This window comes from Pleurodeles waltl, chromosome 3_1, assembly GCF_031143425.1.
Source record: "Pleurodeles waltl isolate 20211129_DDA chromosome 3_1, aPleWal1.hap1.20221129, whole genome shotgun sequence".
Classification (NCBI taxonomy): Eukaryota; Metazoa; Chordata; class Amphibia; order Caudata; family Salamandridae; genus Pleurodeles; species Pleurodeles waltl.
In genome coordinates this window covers 190693889-190708848 of record NC_090440.1, presented here as the reverse complement: position 1 = coordinate 190708848, position 14960 = coordinate 190693889, and positions in this window count along the sequence as shown.

Sequence of the window (14960 nt, the reverse complement as noted above, 5' to 3'; positions counted from 1 at the left end):
CGAATCATTGCAGCCAATGCAATTTATCGCAGATTGCAGTTTTGTTAAATAAAACTTATTGAAACCTTACTGCATCTTCTTCATTGCCTGTGTTTAATTGAGACATGTTGTTCATGTGAGAAAGGGGTAGTCTCCGTCTAACCACAACACTCCCTGAGATGTTATACTATTGAGTCCATGCGTAAAGGCTGCCACAAATCACATCTTATTGTTTGGGTATTTGGTGAGGTGCTGCTTGTGAGCCGGGAGGGTTGGGACGACAGCTGCGATTTGTGGTAGGATTGGCATAGTCGCCTACAAACATAAGTACTGTCATCCTTGAACCAGCAGTCTTGCCTAGAGCAAGAGTCAAACTACGACAAAAAGTCAAAAGAGGCCCAGCCACAACTAAATAAGGAAAACATACAGAGGAAACCCTGGCAAACAATTGGACAGCATGGACCTGTTACTGCTACAGCTTGCCACCCGGAAAAGATGACAGCGACAATACTAAGTGCCACCAGCACCACACAGCACCCTCAATCACCACCATGACAGCCACAAAGGCAGCACAGAAGGAGGGAGAGAATATTTCATCAACGCGCATCCATCCTTGGCCTCAGGGAAGAAGAGGCCATCAGACTCTACTTTCTCAAGCGGGAGTCCATCATACGGCTGCTCCACCACATTGCTCCTGACATCACAGCAAGAGTGGAAAGTCCTACAACCATACCACCCAGGACCAAACCCTGGCCTCTAGATCATTTCAGACCACTGCAGCATGAGTGGGTGATATCGCACAACCATCCTTTTCTGCCTTCTTCCCTATGGTCGTGGACGCCATCATCCACCTCACACCCCACCACATCTATGTCCCCTACACCCAAGAACTGCAGCAGGAGGCCAAACAAGGATGGTACCAAATTAGCTGGGTTCCTGCATGTGCTGGGTGCAATGGACTACACATATGTCCAAATTGTCCCTACTGCTGCAACAGAACACCTTTATATGAACAGGCCATTGGGGACCATCATGGAATATCAACAACATCCTTGCTAAATATCCGGGCAGCTTGCATGAACCCTACATCTTCCGACACTTAACAATAATTCAAAGTTTCCAGGATGGACAATATGGCAAGGGCCTACTCGTAGGTAGGCAAGCATACACTACATAACACAGACAACCCACTAAACATGTGGGACAAACAATACATACACCACACTACACACACATGGACAGGGAAGCACAGGTGTTTGGAGAACAACACATATGTCACATGCATCAACCCACCACATTCAATGCACATCACCGTCACATATGGCTACATGTACAAGTTCCTACCACCACCGGACTGATACTTTTAATGATGCTCTGGTAAAGCAATGCCCCCTCTGCATTAAAAACTGGAGTCAAGCCACTACATGTGTCTACATGTTGTACTGAAAATACCAATCCTTCACACATAACACTTAGCATGGAGTAGGACAGCAATGTGTATTGCATTCGCCATGCCACCGTCAAACAATTTGTTTATTTGTACTGCTCCACATTTACCACAATCTAGAAACCTGAGGCTGCACCAACGATTAATGTCAGTCTAGTGGTGGCATCACCATTTACATACCATCAAAAATTATTGATACTCTTATAGTATTTACTTTTGGCCATCATTGATAGATCATGTGTAGGAATGGACATCTCACAGCACAGCAACAATCATACCTGTAAGTTCCACATATCCCTACCATGATACAAGGGTGCCTGTAGTGGACTGTGGCAGCTCAACTACTGCCTGCGCACTGGTAAGGGTTAGAAACGCACAATATCAAGGAGACCATGGCACTTTGCTGGGCTGGAGTGGTGATGCACGGCAGTGCAGAAAAACACCTCATGCCCTGTCCTGTCCCACAGGTATCTGTAAATTTGTTGTATACATCACAATACACTCCATTCAACTGTGCCACACTGTGCATATTCACAACATACACATATGCAAGCTAGCCAGCAATTTGCTACAACAGCTCTTTGTGCAAGGGTGGTATTCCAAATCCAAGGCAGTGGGATTTACATGCAACACACAGGGGACAACACATGTCCCTTTGCACACAACTCACAAAATAGGTACAAATTTAGCCAACATCACTCTTCTGCAGGTCTAAAGTAATGGGACTAAGGGACACATATAGACAACACCACACATATTTTGCATGGGTGAACTGTCATGCCTGAAAATCACCAGGCACCTGAGGCACAACCCATGACTGGAAGGTACACCACCATACACCAATACAACCATGCATTCAAACAGGAACATACACAATACCAAATGCAAGTCACAGTCACTACTCCACTTAAAACAAAACAATGCCATGGCATTTAGCAATAAACACATATCCACGTCTGACACTGTTTCTTACATTCTATGGCAGCAGACCAAGGTTGCGGCATCCAGCCATGGGTCATGACCCCATATGAAAACTCCCATACTGATGCTGAGAGGGCTTACAGTGAAGCACACATAAGGACCAGGAATGTGGTGGAGAGAACATTTGGCATGCAAGAATCCAGGTTCAGGTGCCTAGGCCTAACTGGAGGAAATCTATTATATGCCCCACCCCTTGTATGCAAAATAATACTAGTCTGTACAATTTTGCACAACATCTGTGTTCGCACCAATGTCCCCTGGAATGAACAGGTAGATGTCCCCAGTGAGGAGGATGAGGATAATGAGCCACAACAGGAGGATGGGGAACAACAAAACTCTGCTGTTGGAGCACACAGAGGAGACAATATTGTGCATAACTTCGTCACTTAGAGACTGTACTTAAATCATCAATGAGGAAGATTTTGTCAAACAATCACTTGAGCTCAGATTTGTCATGGAGTACTTATTTTTACCATCACATACCTAATCAACTAACCCCATTTCCGAGAGCATGACTAGACCACAAAAGATGTAAATAAGTTAGGAACATAGGGGGTCATTTTGACCCTGGCGGTACGGGACCGCCAGGGCTAAAACGACAGAAGCACCGCCAACAGGCTGGCGGTGCTTCCAGGCGTATTACGACCGCGGCGGAAGCGCCGCGGTCGCACCTGCCGGGGCCGGCGGTATTCCGCCACCTTTGCCCTGGCGGTGTTAATCCGCCTGGGCAGCGCTGCTTGCTTGCAACTGGCATGGGCAGTGCAGGGGCCCCCTGACAGGGCCCAATGCTGCTTTTCACTGTGCAGACAGTGAAAAGCGCAACGGGTGCAACTGCACCCGTCGCACAGCCGCAACACCACCGGCTCCATTTGGAGCCGGCTCCTATGTTGCGGCCGTGATCCCCGCTGTGCCGGCGGGCGGAAACCAGTTTCCGCTCGCCGGCCCAGCGGGAAGCTCCAAATGGCCGCGGCGGGTGTGCAGCCGCATTGGCGGCCGCATGGCGGTCAGATCTTGGCGGGCGGCTGATGCCGCCCGCCAAGGTCGTAATGACCCCCATAGTCAGGAACAAAAAACAACTACACACAATGCCCTACTACATGAATGCGTGGATGAAATGTAGGCATAGTCAGTTGCACTAAGAAATTGCATGTCACACACAGATCACACAAGTGTGTTGGGTAGACATTTGACAGCAGCATTCCAGGAAAAACATGGAAAGACTGCTGTACAGATGTTTGGCATAGGTAGGAAGGGAATAGTCAGTTCTTACAATGGTAGGTTAGTGTCTGCTATATCTGAATGTCACAATCACAGGTGACAACTCAAACCCATCAGTGGCACTTACATGTTTGACCAAGAGAGAATCTAATACGGAGACCAAAACACCTAAATGTCTAGGTTTGTCAGACTCAATCCAGTTTGGAATGTGCATGCATGTCAAGCAATGTCCAAACAAGTCACAGACCCTTGCCAAAATGTATGTGTGATGAAGGACACAGACATGTTGAAATTTGCATGTCCTACTCATAGCTGTCTGGATTAATCACACAATCTAAATACACACATAGTGCATGTGCCAAAGGTTGTTGAATGCAGATGTGTGAGTGCTCATGTCAACAAAAGAAATGGGGAAGGCCAGCTGAGAGACTCCTTACTTAACTTTGACATCCAATATGTGCAGGTGACTCAGACACTAGACAAACACTGTGGCTGGTGTTCAGTGATGTGTGTGGGTCAGTTATGTTATCTTGCAAACCCTGGAAATGCAAGGACAAATATTGCTTAGCCTGTAGAAGAAGCTATGTCTATCAATAAAGGTGACAAGTATAACATACTCTGATGTGCATGAATGAAGGGACAGTGAAGTTCACAAAGATGTGTACTAAGGGTAATCTGCAGAACGTGTACCAGCAACGTTGAACTAGAAGCATACCTCACAAAATCTGCCTTCAATGTGTGTGAAGGAACACACATTGACAAATACTCACTGTACAACACAACAATGTTGCCATGTAACACCAGACACATATTCACAGAGATTCTGTAGGTCAGTACATATTCTAGTCACATTGCCAACAAATACAACAGTGTGCTTGGCCAACACAAAAAAGTGAACAGAAGCAAGTGACAACTGACAGTATTTGTACCCTGGGTCTGCAGATATGATCCACAATCTATCAATGACCTAACAATGCAACAGAGGAATAATCTCACATAGGTATACATAGTCACGTCAAACCCTGGCAAATGATGAGACATGTCCAACACAAACAAGCTGTAGGTCTCTAGTAAATAATAGGGCAAGTCTGACATCAACAACCTAAAAGTCACCAAGACATAGTTGGGCATGGGACCACAATTGTGCAATTGTATGTTTTCAGTTGAATGTGCATTGCAGTGCTGATGATAAACTTGAGGATGCTAACCCCCCTCCCCCAATCCCCAGAGGGGGCTACATCCAATCCTGATATAGTCAGGGCCCTGCTGCCTGTGCACAGTGAACTGTGCTGAGGGGATCACAGTCAACCTGTGCCAACAAAGGCAACAATGGGGATGTGTGGGCATACACAGTGCCACTGGAGCACAGATGACTATGCTTCCATTGCTGTCTAAGAGCAGGCCTGCCATACAGATTGTGTACTAAAAGGGAAGTCTAGCAAAACAAAAGGGAGCGTCATTGTTCAGTCAAAGTGTATGTGCTAACCATATTATCACAACATTTCATCCCAAGTGTCCCACCTAAGTGGACCAGGATTGGTGTGGTCTACTTGCGTATGAAATTCTACATATGGTATGCTGTCTGTCTAAAAAAGATTACATTTCAAACTTTTAAGTACAATACATATGTTTCTACATAGGGGAACATCGTAAACACAGATATGAGTACACAGCTTTGCTACAATGGTGCACAAATATTCATGCTCAAATTGAGAATTAGTAGTTGTCATAGCCCAGAACACACCGCTGTAGTATGCATTACATATCACATATGAAAAAAACTTTTCACACACTAACATGTCACATACATAACAACCATGACACATGTCAGAACACCATCTTCAAGAATGTCATGCATTGGGAACTGTACATTACACATGTTGCATTACATCATGAAGTCTGGCCCTCAGAACTTGCACTTACATTGTTAGCTAAACATCCTTAGCTAAACATTTGTCAAGGGTATGATGTGAATGAACACGTTTTGCACATGGGATAGCTATGCTGTGTGGTGAAACAAGCAGTGGAAATTCTGACATGACATTGTGTTAGTCCAACAATATAAGTTCCATCACATATGTACACTCACAGTTCACACATTGTACACATGTGGAAACACGTATGTGGAAAAAGGCATCATACACATGCACATTTGCAAACAATATCAGTACTCCTGTGCATCCCACACACCTTCATTCATATGGAAACACATTCCTGTGTTTGCGGTACAAAGTGTAATACACATGCATTCATATTTTGCCCTAGCGTTCAAAAATAAAGATGCATTGCACCTATTTGTGAAATGTGATTCTGGGTGCCCTGTCAGCCTCCCTTGAAAATTCACATATGCCTGTCATGCATCAAAAAAATATGACGCTTAAGGTCATTTTTAACCATCGCAAATACTTAAATTGATGCATTGCACTTGCGCGTCAAAACTAAAACGTTATGCCCTGTCAGCCATCCTTCAAAAATTCACACATGGCCATACTGCATAAAAAAAAAAAAACGTATATCAGAAAACATGATGCATATACCCAGAAAGTGATGTATTAGGATTTCTTTGCTGCACACATGGAAAAGTGAACTTACTTTCACATTTACTTTACAGTCTTATCGTCTGTGCTTGGGAGAGGTTGTTTGGTGCTTGTGCTGGTGTGAGGAGTGGAGAATTTGGAGTATTTTGTGCTGTGTGTCTGTGTTGTGTTCCTAAAGTCCATTTTGTCATTGTATTCGTCATTTTGTGCTGGTATTGTCTTAGTACTGTCTTGCCTTTGGGGTAGATAAGTTTGTTGGGGTAGTTGGGGTTAGTTGAGGATTAGTATTTTAGTGGATTTTAAGGTTGCAGCGGAGGTTTTGTGCAACATGTCAGGGGAGGGAAGGGTCAAGAGGATGATTGGTGATGAACTGGGAGGGTTTATATGGTTGGTCTGCCACTGCCTCCCAAACATGGTGGCCATGGATGACCGCATCATCATGGGCTACAGGACGGAGGCACGAAAGCTGCGCTGGGGCAAGGTGTTGTTCCAGCTTACCTGGATCTTCTCTGTCCAGCGCACTGACCGCCAGCTGAAGCACCGGTGGGCAGACCTGATCTCCCAGGAACAGGATCTCCTAGATCACCTGGGAATTGAGATTGGCGGAACTGTTGGTAAGTACCCCTTAAATGTAGATTCATCCTTATTTGCATCTGCATGACTAGGTTATAGGGATTACTTCACCATGTCATGACAAAAGTGAGGACAGCAAGTACTGTGTCTCTGCCAATCTGCATTCATGAGATGGTCAGCAACTCACTGGAAAGCTGACAATTAGCACATCCCTGTTAATGTAACTTGTGTTACGTATGTATATTTTGAGGTGCACAAAAGTAAACATACATGTGTCATGGTGCAAGGGTACATGTTTTCCAGGAACTGTCCATGTCCATCAGGGGCTTGGCCACTGTTGTATTTTGCATAGTCACGTTAGTGTGATGCTAAACATGATGCAGGAGTATAGGGAGTCATGGATGTGTGTGTTCCTTGAGTCATGTATGTGTAGAGTGACACAATAAGGGCCCAAATGTAAGAAGGGCCCAGTGGCTCCTAGTGCAACATTAGCGTAATTTTTTCTGGCACTAATGTGGCAGATGGAGGCAAGTATTGCCACCCCATGTGCACAAAGTAGTGTAATTCAAACATGGTACCACGTTTTAAACCCTAGTGCCACATTATGCCTGAGCCAGGCATAATTAATGCAAGGGGTGGTTTCCAGCAGTAGGAGGCCCACAGAAATATAGCAGTTAAATCTACTAGATTTCACTGCACCATTTTAGGTGTCATATTGAACACTTGTGTAAGGTAGGCAGTAAAATGACACTCCCATTGTTTACAATGTGTCTCAATTCACTTAGCAGGTTTTGCACCTTCATGTATGGTGCAAATCATGCAAAGTACCACAATAACTTCATATTTTACAATGCTATTGTCCTAACATGTGCAATGGTGCACAGTATGTCAAATATGGCACACACATGGTGGCGTTAGGTGCTGGAAAAGGGCAGCAGAAAAAGTGGAATATCAGAGGTGAAGCACCATTCTTACATAGATTTCCATCAAAGTGCTATGTGGCTGACAATTGCTAGTGTACTGTCCCCAGCAAATTGTTACGTATGAAATTGAGACATGTAAGTATCAGTCAAGCCCATATCTGTACGTGTTTGTATGGGCTAACAATTTCTGTCAAATTGGCATGACTTCAATTTGCTAAGCATGTGGAACATGTAACAGTTGTCCATGCTTTTCTTTGTTCAGCAATCACAAAGCTATGTTTTCATGTCATGTCTTGCAGGTGGACCTGCCCCCTACACCATTGGTCAGGTTGCAAGATTTGCTGACCCCGATGCTGCCAGTAGGAGTTACCTTTTATGTTTAATGTGTAGGACAAGGGTAGTGTGTGAGGTAGTATGATGTGTGCAATGCCATGTTAAAATGGCATGTGTGTCAATTAAGACACCATTATCTATCCTTGGGTATTGACAATATGTCTGATGTCATGTTGAGGATGTGGAATACAACACAATGATGCACTGGTGGCAATTTGTGCTACAAAGGCCCTGTGAGTTTTTGGAAAAGGTAAATACACGCACAAACACAGTGATGTCAGTCACAATATGTGGCAAAGGGGCTAGGTTTAAGGAATGTATGGATGTTGGCAACATATTGGTCACAGCACATGCAACTACACTGTGTGCCACATGTAGCACAGAGTAACTCTGGGTATGTTTCGATTAATGACCATGTGACAAGGTCTCCAAGGGGCTTATCAATGAGCCACTTGTGCTACAGATGCTGCACTTCTCTAAGTAAAAAGGTTATGCACCAGACACCCAAGGAGCTTTTTGAGAATCCCCATAGTTAGTTGAGTCTACAGTGAGATTCAGCTCTTGTTCTGATGAGTGTGGTACAAGTCTACAGATTAAGGCAAAAAGATGTGTGCAGAGGGACATACATGATCTGTCCATCATGATGAGTGCGACTTAGCATGGTCACATCACTGGTGTATGGGATGTGCATGGTGAGTGTTTACCTGGTACTTAGGAGATGTTGCAAGCTTGTGCACTGATAGTGTGCAACATTGGTTAACTGTTATCCCTGCGACATGAACAATATATTTTAGATGTTTGGGATGCAGAATTGTATTGGCTTTGTGAGTTTGTGGTGGAGAACATGTGTTATCTAAAGATGCTGTTTCCATTGCATTCTTGTTCTACCTCTGCCCAACACAGATTTTGATGACATGTTCCCTTCATGTTTTAGCGCCTCAATGACTCCAGCATAGAAGCGTGCATTTGAAAAAAGGGCAGAGCAATACAGGTACATCTGTGCTGTTGAGAACGAGTAGCAGAGGATGTCTGGGAGATATAAGGTAGAAAAGCATCAGGCCATAGTTGGCATTTCCTCATCAAGGACTGGCTAGACAGGCTGCAACCAGCATCCACACAAGTGCAAACTCAACACAGAAAGTCAGAGGTGGCTCTGAAGGTTCCACCCCCTCAACATCTACATACCCTACTCCAGCACCATCACACCCCCAGCCAAGACCAGCTATCACAGCTCAAAAATGTAAAGAGGAAATGAGAAAGGACATGGCAGACATAACGTTGAGTTTGGCCATATTGGAAGAACAGACATTTAAGAATTACAAAATTATTAAGTACTTCAAGAAAAAGATGAAGAGGCACTGACTTTGGACCCTTTTCTCTTCCCAGCACTTCCCCTTCCCCTTCCCCTAGTTTTAATAGGTTTTAGTGGGTTTTAGATAGATAGGCATAGGTTAGTTACCATAGTGTAGGTTAGTCTTAGCACATAGTACCAAAAATATATATTTGTTTAGGGAATAGGTTTAGTTAGTCAAAGTTTAGCTTTAGTTAATGTTGTCCTTGTCATCTGATGTCTCTTAACAGGGGTGGGGAGTCAATGTTTATTGTGTGGCGTTACATGTATAAGATCATTTTAGATCACATTAGTTAGCTGTAGGGATAAGTTATGATTAGTCCGTATAGGTTAGGTTAGTGCAGGTTAGTGTGCAGTTCAGGTATTTGATAGGTAGAAAATATATAGGGGGTGATTCTAACCCTGGCGGTCGGTGATAAAGCGGCGGCCAACCCGCCAACAGGCCGGCGGTCGAAAAAATGGAATTCTGACCCTGGCGGGAACCGCCAACACAGACCGCCACATTAACACTCCGACCGCCGCGGCGGTGCAGACAAACAGCGTGGCGGTCACCGCCAACAGGCAGGCGGCAGACAATGTACCGCCCACAGTATCACAACTCACCAATCCGCCACCTTTTCCGGGGCGGGAGCCCCGCCGATAAAAACACGGCGGAAACAGACTACAAACGGGAAAACGCGCACCAAAACACACTCCACGAGGAAGGAGGACAGCATGGAACCCGAATTAAACATCCTACCTGCTCTCGTCTACCTTCTCATCTACCACGAGTACGAACGCCGGCGCAGACGACACCGGTGAGTACTGCACCTACGACACACGGGAGGGGGGAGGAGTGAAGCTTACGGCACACACATATGCGACCCCCACCACCCCAAACTATGTACACACTAATGCAGAGCAACAATGCACAGTGACACCACCCAAACCCCCCTTAAAAATGCAAAGACAGAATTAAATTTGGACGAAAATTTTATACAAAAAATAGACTCTGATATGGAGCGGTCAACTATGCAAAATATCCATAACAAAATGATACTATATACACTGCCATGGAGAACCGAGGCAATTAGTCCTGTACATGAAAGTTAAATGGAACAGTCCGTGGGCTACAGTGTAGCGACACAAGGGCAAAGCCCACACAGGAGACCTGAGTCCTTTGGAGAGAACACTGCAGGGGCATCTGATGAAAAAACTACAGGCACCTCAGGGGGAAGGGAAGGGGGAGGCACCACAGCCACATGAGTCCACGACGCCAGATCCACGAAGGGGCCACCATGCCCATTGATGTATCCTGGGGAGTGCAAAGCCACAGTCTCTCAAGTCTCCACAGTGGGTGGGTTGCCCACTGTACCATCCTGGGGAGTGCAAAGCCACAGTCTCTCAAGTCTCTACAGTGGGTGGGTTGCCCACTGTACCATCCTGGGGAGTGCAAAGCCACAGTCTCTCAAGTCTCTACAGTGGGTGGGTTGCCCACTTCACCATCCTGGGGAGTGCAAAGCCACAGTCTCTCAAGTCTCTACAGTGGGTGGCTTGCCCACTGTACCATCCTGGGGAGTGCAAAGCCACAGTCTCACAAGTCTCTACAGTGGGTGGGTTGCCCACTTCACCATCCTGGGGAGTGCAAAGCCACAGTCTCACAAGTCTCTAGAGTGGGTGGGTTGCCCACTGTACCATCCTGGGGAGTGCAAAGCCACAGTCCATCTGGTAGATGACAGTCTCCACTGCTCAAGGAGGAGGCATGGTGGGCACAGTGAACCATAAACAGTGCTTGACAGGAAGGGCCCAGTGGAGCGGTGCTTGAGACGGCGGTGCCCAGCGGAGCGGTGCTTGAGATGAAGGGCCCAGCGGAGCGGTGCTTGAGACGGCGGTGCCCAGCGGAGCGGTGCTTGAGACGGCGGTGCCCAGCGGAGCGGTGCTTGAGACGGCGGGGCCCAGCGGAGCGGTGCTTGAGACGGCGGTGCCCAGCGGAGCGGTGCTTGAGATGAAGGGCCCAGCGGAGCGGTGCTTGAGAGGAAGGGCCCAGCGGAGCGGTGCTTGAGACGGCGGTGCCCAGCGGAGCGGTGCTTGAGACGGCGGGGCCCAGCGGAGCGGTGCTTGAGACGGCGGTGCCCAGCGGAGCGGTGCTTGAGATAAAGGGCCCAGCGGAGCGGTGCTTGAGATGAAGGGCCCAGCGGAGCGGTGCTTGAGACGGCGGTGCCCAGCGGAGCGGTGCTTGAGATGAAGGGCCCAGCGGAGCGGTGCTTGAGACGGCGGGGCCCAGCGGAGCGGTCCTCTTCTGCACGGCGGGCCCTGTTCAGCGGTGCTCTTCTGCACGGCGGGCCCTGTTCAGCGGTGCCTATCTTCACGGCGGGCCCTGTTCAGCGGTGCCTATCTTCACGGTGGGGCCCAGCGGAGCGGTCCTCTTCTGCACGGCGGGCCCTGTTCAGCGGTGCTCTTCTGCACGGCGGGCCCTGTTCAGCGGTGCTCTTCTGCACGGCGGGCCCTGTTCAGCGGTGCTCTTCTGCACGGCGGGCCCTGTTCAGCGGTGCTCTTCTGCACGGCGGGCCCTGTTCAGCGGTGCACATCCAGTAGGTCAAGGGAGCCAGACCTGGCCTGGACTCCCTGCTCAGTCGCCCTCCGACCGTGATGCTTCTGGACCCTTCGGGGACGGAGTCCTGGGCCCTTTGGTGTCCTCCTTTCCAGCTGGGATGTGGCATGTGGGGCCCACCTGCTGCGCGCTCCTGCTGCCTGACTTCTCTGCCCTGCTGCCCTTACGCTCCTTAGATGGGGCTCTCGGGCCCTTGCCTCCCCTAGATGATGTAGCTGGTGAAGTGGGCGAACTTTGCTCCTTGGGGGCAGCCGTGTCAGTCCTCGCACGGCGGCCCTTGTGTTTCCTGGTCCTCTTGCCGGGGGGGGCTGGATGTGTCCTTGCTGCTGATTGAGGTGTCACTGCTGGCAAAGGGTGGACTCCAGAACCCATGCACAACAGTGACACCCGAAGCTGGGCTGGTGGTGGCTGTGGTGCTCTTGGGACTCTTTGCAGATGGAGGGGGTAGGTCATCGGAGGGAAAGAGGTCAAGATTAGCCAGGAAAAGTTTTTTAGGGCCAAGGTAAAGGGTAGGAGAAGTGGTGATGGGAGTGGAGGAAGAGGATGTGGTTGTAGGAGAGTCAGGTGTGCTGTCATTGGGTGAAGGTGCTGGTGCTGTAGGCTGTCGTGAGGTGGATGTCTGTTGGGTGGGTGGCTGCCTGCGTTTGTGTGTCTTGGAAGAGGGGGTGACAGACACAGTGGGAGAGGACACAGGGGACGTGTAAATGGCAGTGGGGGTGGTGACTGCACGCGTGCGGACTGTACAGGAGGGTGTGGTGGTGATGGAAGCACTGGCTGATGTTGGTGTGCATGCAGGTGTGAGTGTAGACGTCACAGGGAGGGAGGAGGGAGACGAGGAGGAGGGGGACACAGGCGTGGCAGTGACTGTTGGAATATCTGCATCTGGGTGTTGCTTGGGTGAGTGTTTGTGGGATCTGTGGTGCTTGTGTCTGGATGAGCTGCCCTTGGGTGTTCAGGTGTGTGCAGGCTGGTCAGAGGGTGTGGATGGGATAGGCTGAGGAACAGGAGACAGAGACAGGCTGGAGGCAGTCAGAAGAGGGAGGCTGGAAACAGGGACAATGGCTGCCGTCAGTGCTGAGGCCAGAGCAGTGAACGATCGTTGATGGGCAGCCTGACCCGAATGAATGCCCTCCAGATAGGCATTGCTCCGATGCACCTCCCTTTCTACCCCCTGGATGGCATTCAAAAGGGTAGTCTGCCCAACAATGAGCGTCCTCACAAGGTCAATGAGCTCCGCACTGAGGGCAGCAGGGGTGACAGGGGCAGGGGCTGAGGTGCCTGGGGCGAAGGAGACGCCCGCCTTCCTGGGCGAGCGGGCACGGAGCGTAGGCTGAGGGGCTGCAGGGAGGGCGGGGCTGGTGCGCTGGGTGGCGGCTGTACCTGTAGAGGCGGGGGGCCCGGATGTTGCCGCCACCGCTAGGGAGCACCCATCCGAGGACGTGTCTGTGTCGCTGCTCTCACCACCGGTCCCCGTTGTGGTGCTCCCCTCGCCCTCCGGATCACTGGTGCCCTCGGTGTCTGTTCCTGGGCCCACCGGGGCCTTGTGTCCTGCAGCTCCCTCGTGCTCCGATGCCAAATCTCCTCCGCCTGATGATGCTAATGCACACATGCACAAGAAGATGAAGAAGAAGGGTGGGGGGAGAAAAAAGAAGACCAGGTTGAGTGCATGCAATGTCAACACCGTTGGCGGAGAGGACAGACACATGCCTCATGCACTAAGCCGCGCATTCGGGGTACACTACTCAGTACTTCTGACTAAGACAACAGGTCAAGAGACGACAAACGCGCACATGTGTGAGGCTGGACCATCAATAGATGTACTTGTCACCCTACAGAGGTGGGGGCCGGGAGCACAGGGCCATGCCTAAGGGAGAGGACTACACTACAGAAACCGCCCTGGCCTAATGTCACCCACAACCCTCCTCCCCCACCCAGACGCCTCCACTGCACAGAAAGATAGCAGAATGTGCTGATACTCACCCCCTTGTGTCTGCTGTGATGCTCTCAAGCGCCCATCCAAATCAGGGTAGGCCACCGCCAGGATCCGGGACATCAGGGGGGTCAGGGTACGACTGGCACCCCTCCTAGGTTGGGAGGCCATCCCCAGCAGTGACTCGGCGGTCTTCCTTGTTCCGCGGCGGATTTCCTCCCACCTCTTGTGGCAGTGGGTGCCCCTTCTGACGTGGACCCCCAGGGCCCGGACTTCCTTGGCGATGGCACGCCAAATCTCGACTTTCTGATGGGCGCTGACCTATGTGACATGTACAGGGTGGGAAGGAAACATTCATCAACTTACTGCATGTTAGATGTGATTGGCCCCCCCTCCCCAACCTTGCCATATAGCACATGCTCTCATCTGTCGTGCGTTGCACTCCTCATTCGCACCCCACCCCACCAACTTACATCCACCCCACTCCACACAGGCATCGCCCATTCCATGTGCACCCGGTGTACTTACCTGTTGGTCTGGAGGACCGTAGAGTAACGCATACTGGGGGAGGACCCCATCCACGAGCTTCTCCAACTCTTCAGACGTGAAGGCAGGGGCCCTTTCCCCAGTCGCAGCAGCCATTGTCACTTCCAGACCGAGGTCACAGCAGCACTTGCAGTATAGGTCCTCTCCTGTGGATGATCAGGTCTCAAGTGATTAGGCAGATAGAAAATGGCGGTCACGCCCGCGGCGGTGCGTACCGCGGCGGTGCGTACCGCTACCGCCGGCGCACCTCGTCATTGGCTCCTGAAACCCATAGGCTTCAATGTTAACCAATGCGGCTCCGTGTAGCGGTCTTCGACCGCCTACCGCCACGGTGTGCTCCGCCAGCGCATTGACCTCACATCCCATTGTCCCACTTCACAAGTCAGGCAGCCGCCATTTCAAGGGCCCACATGGCATAATTTCTACTGCGACACACAGGCCTAGGCCTTGCATTGCCACACATATACGCCTTTCAAAACATAGATAACCATGTGCTATGCAAGCTGTGGTGAACGTACCAGTGATTAGCTTGACTCTGTGCTCCATGTTGTC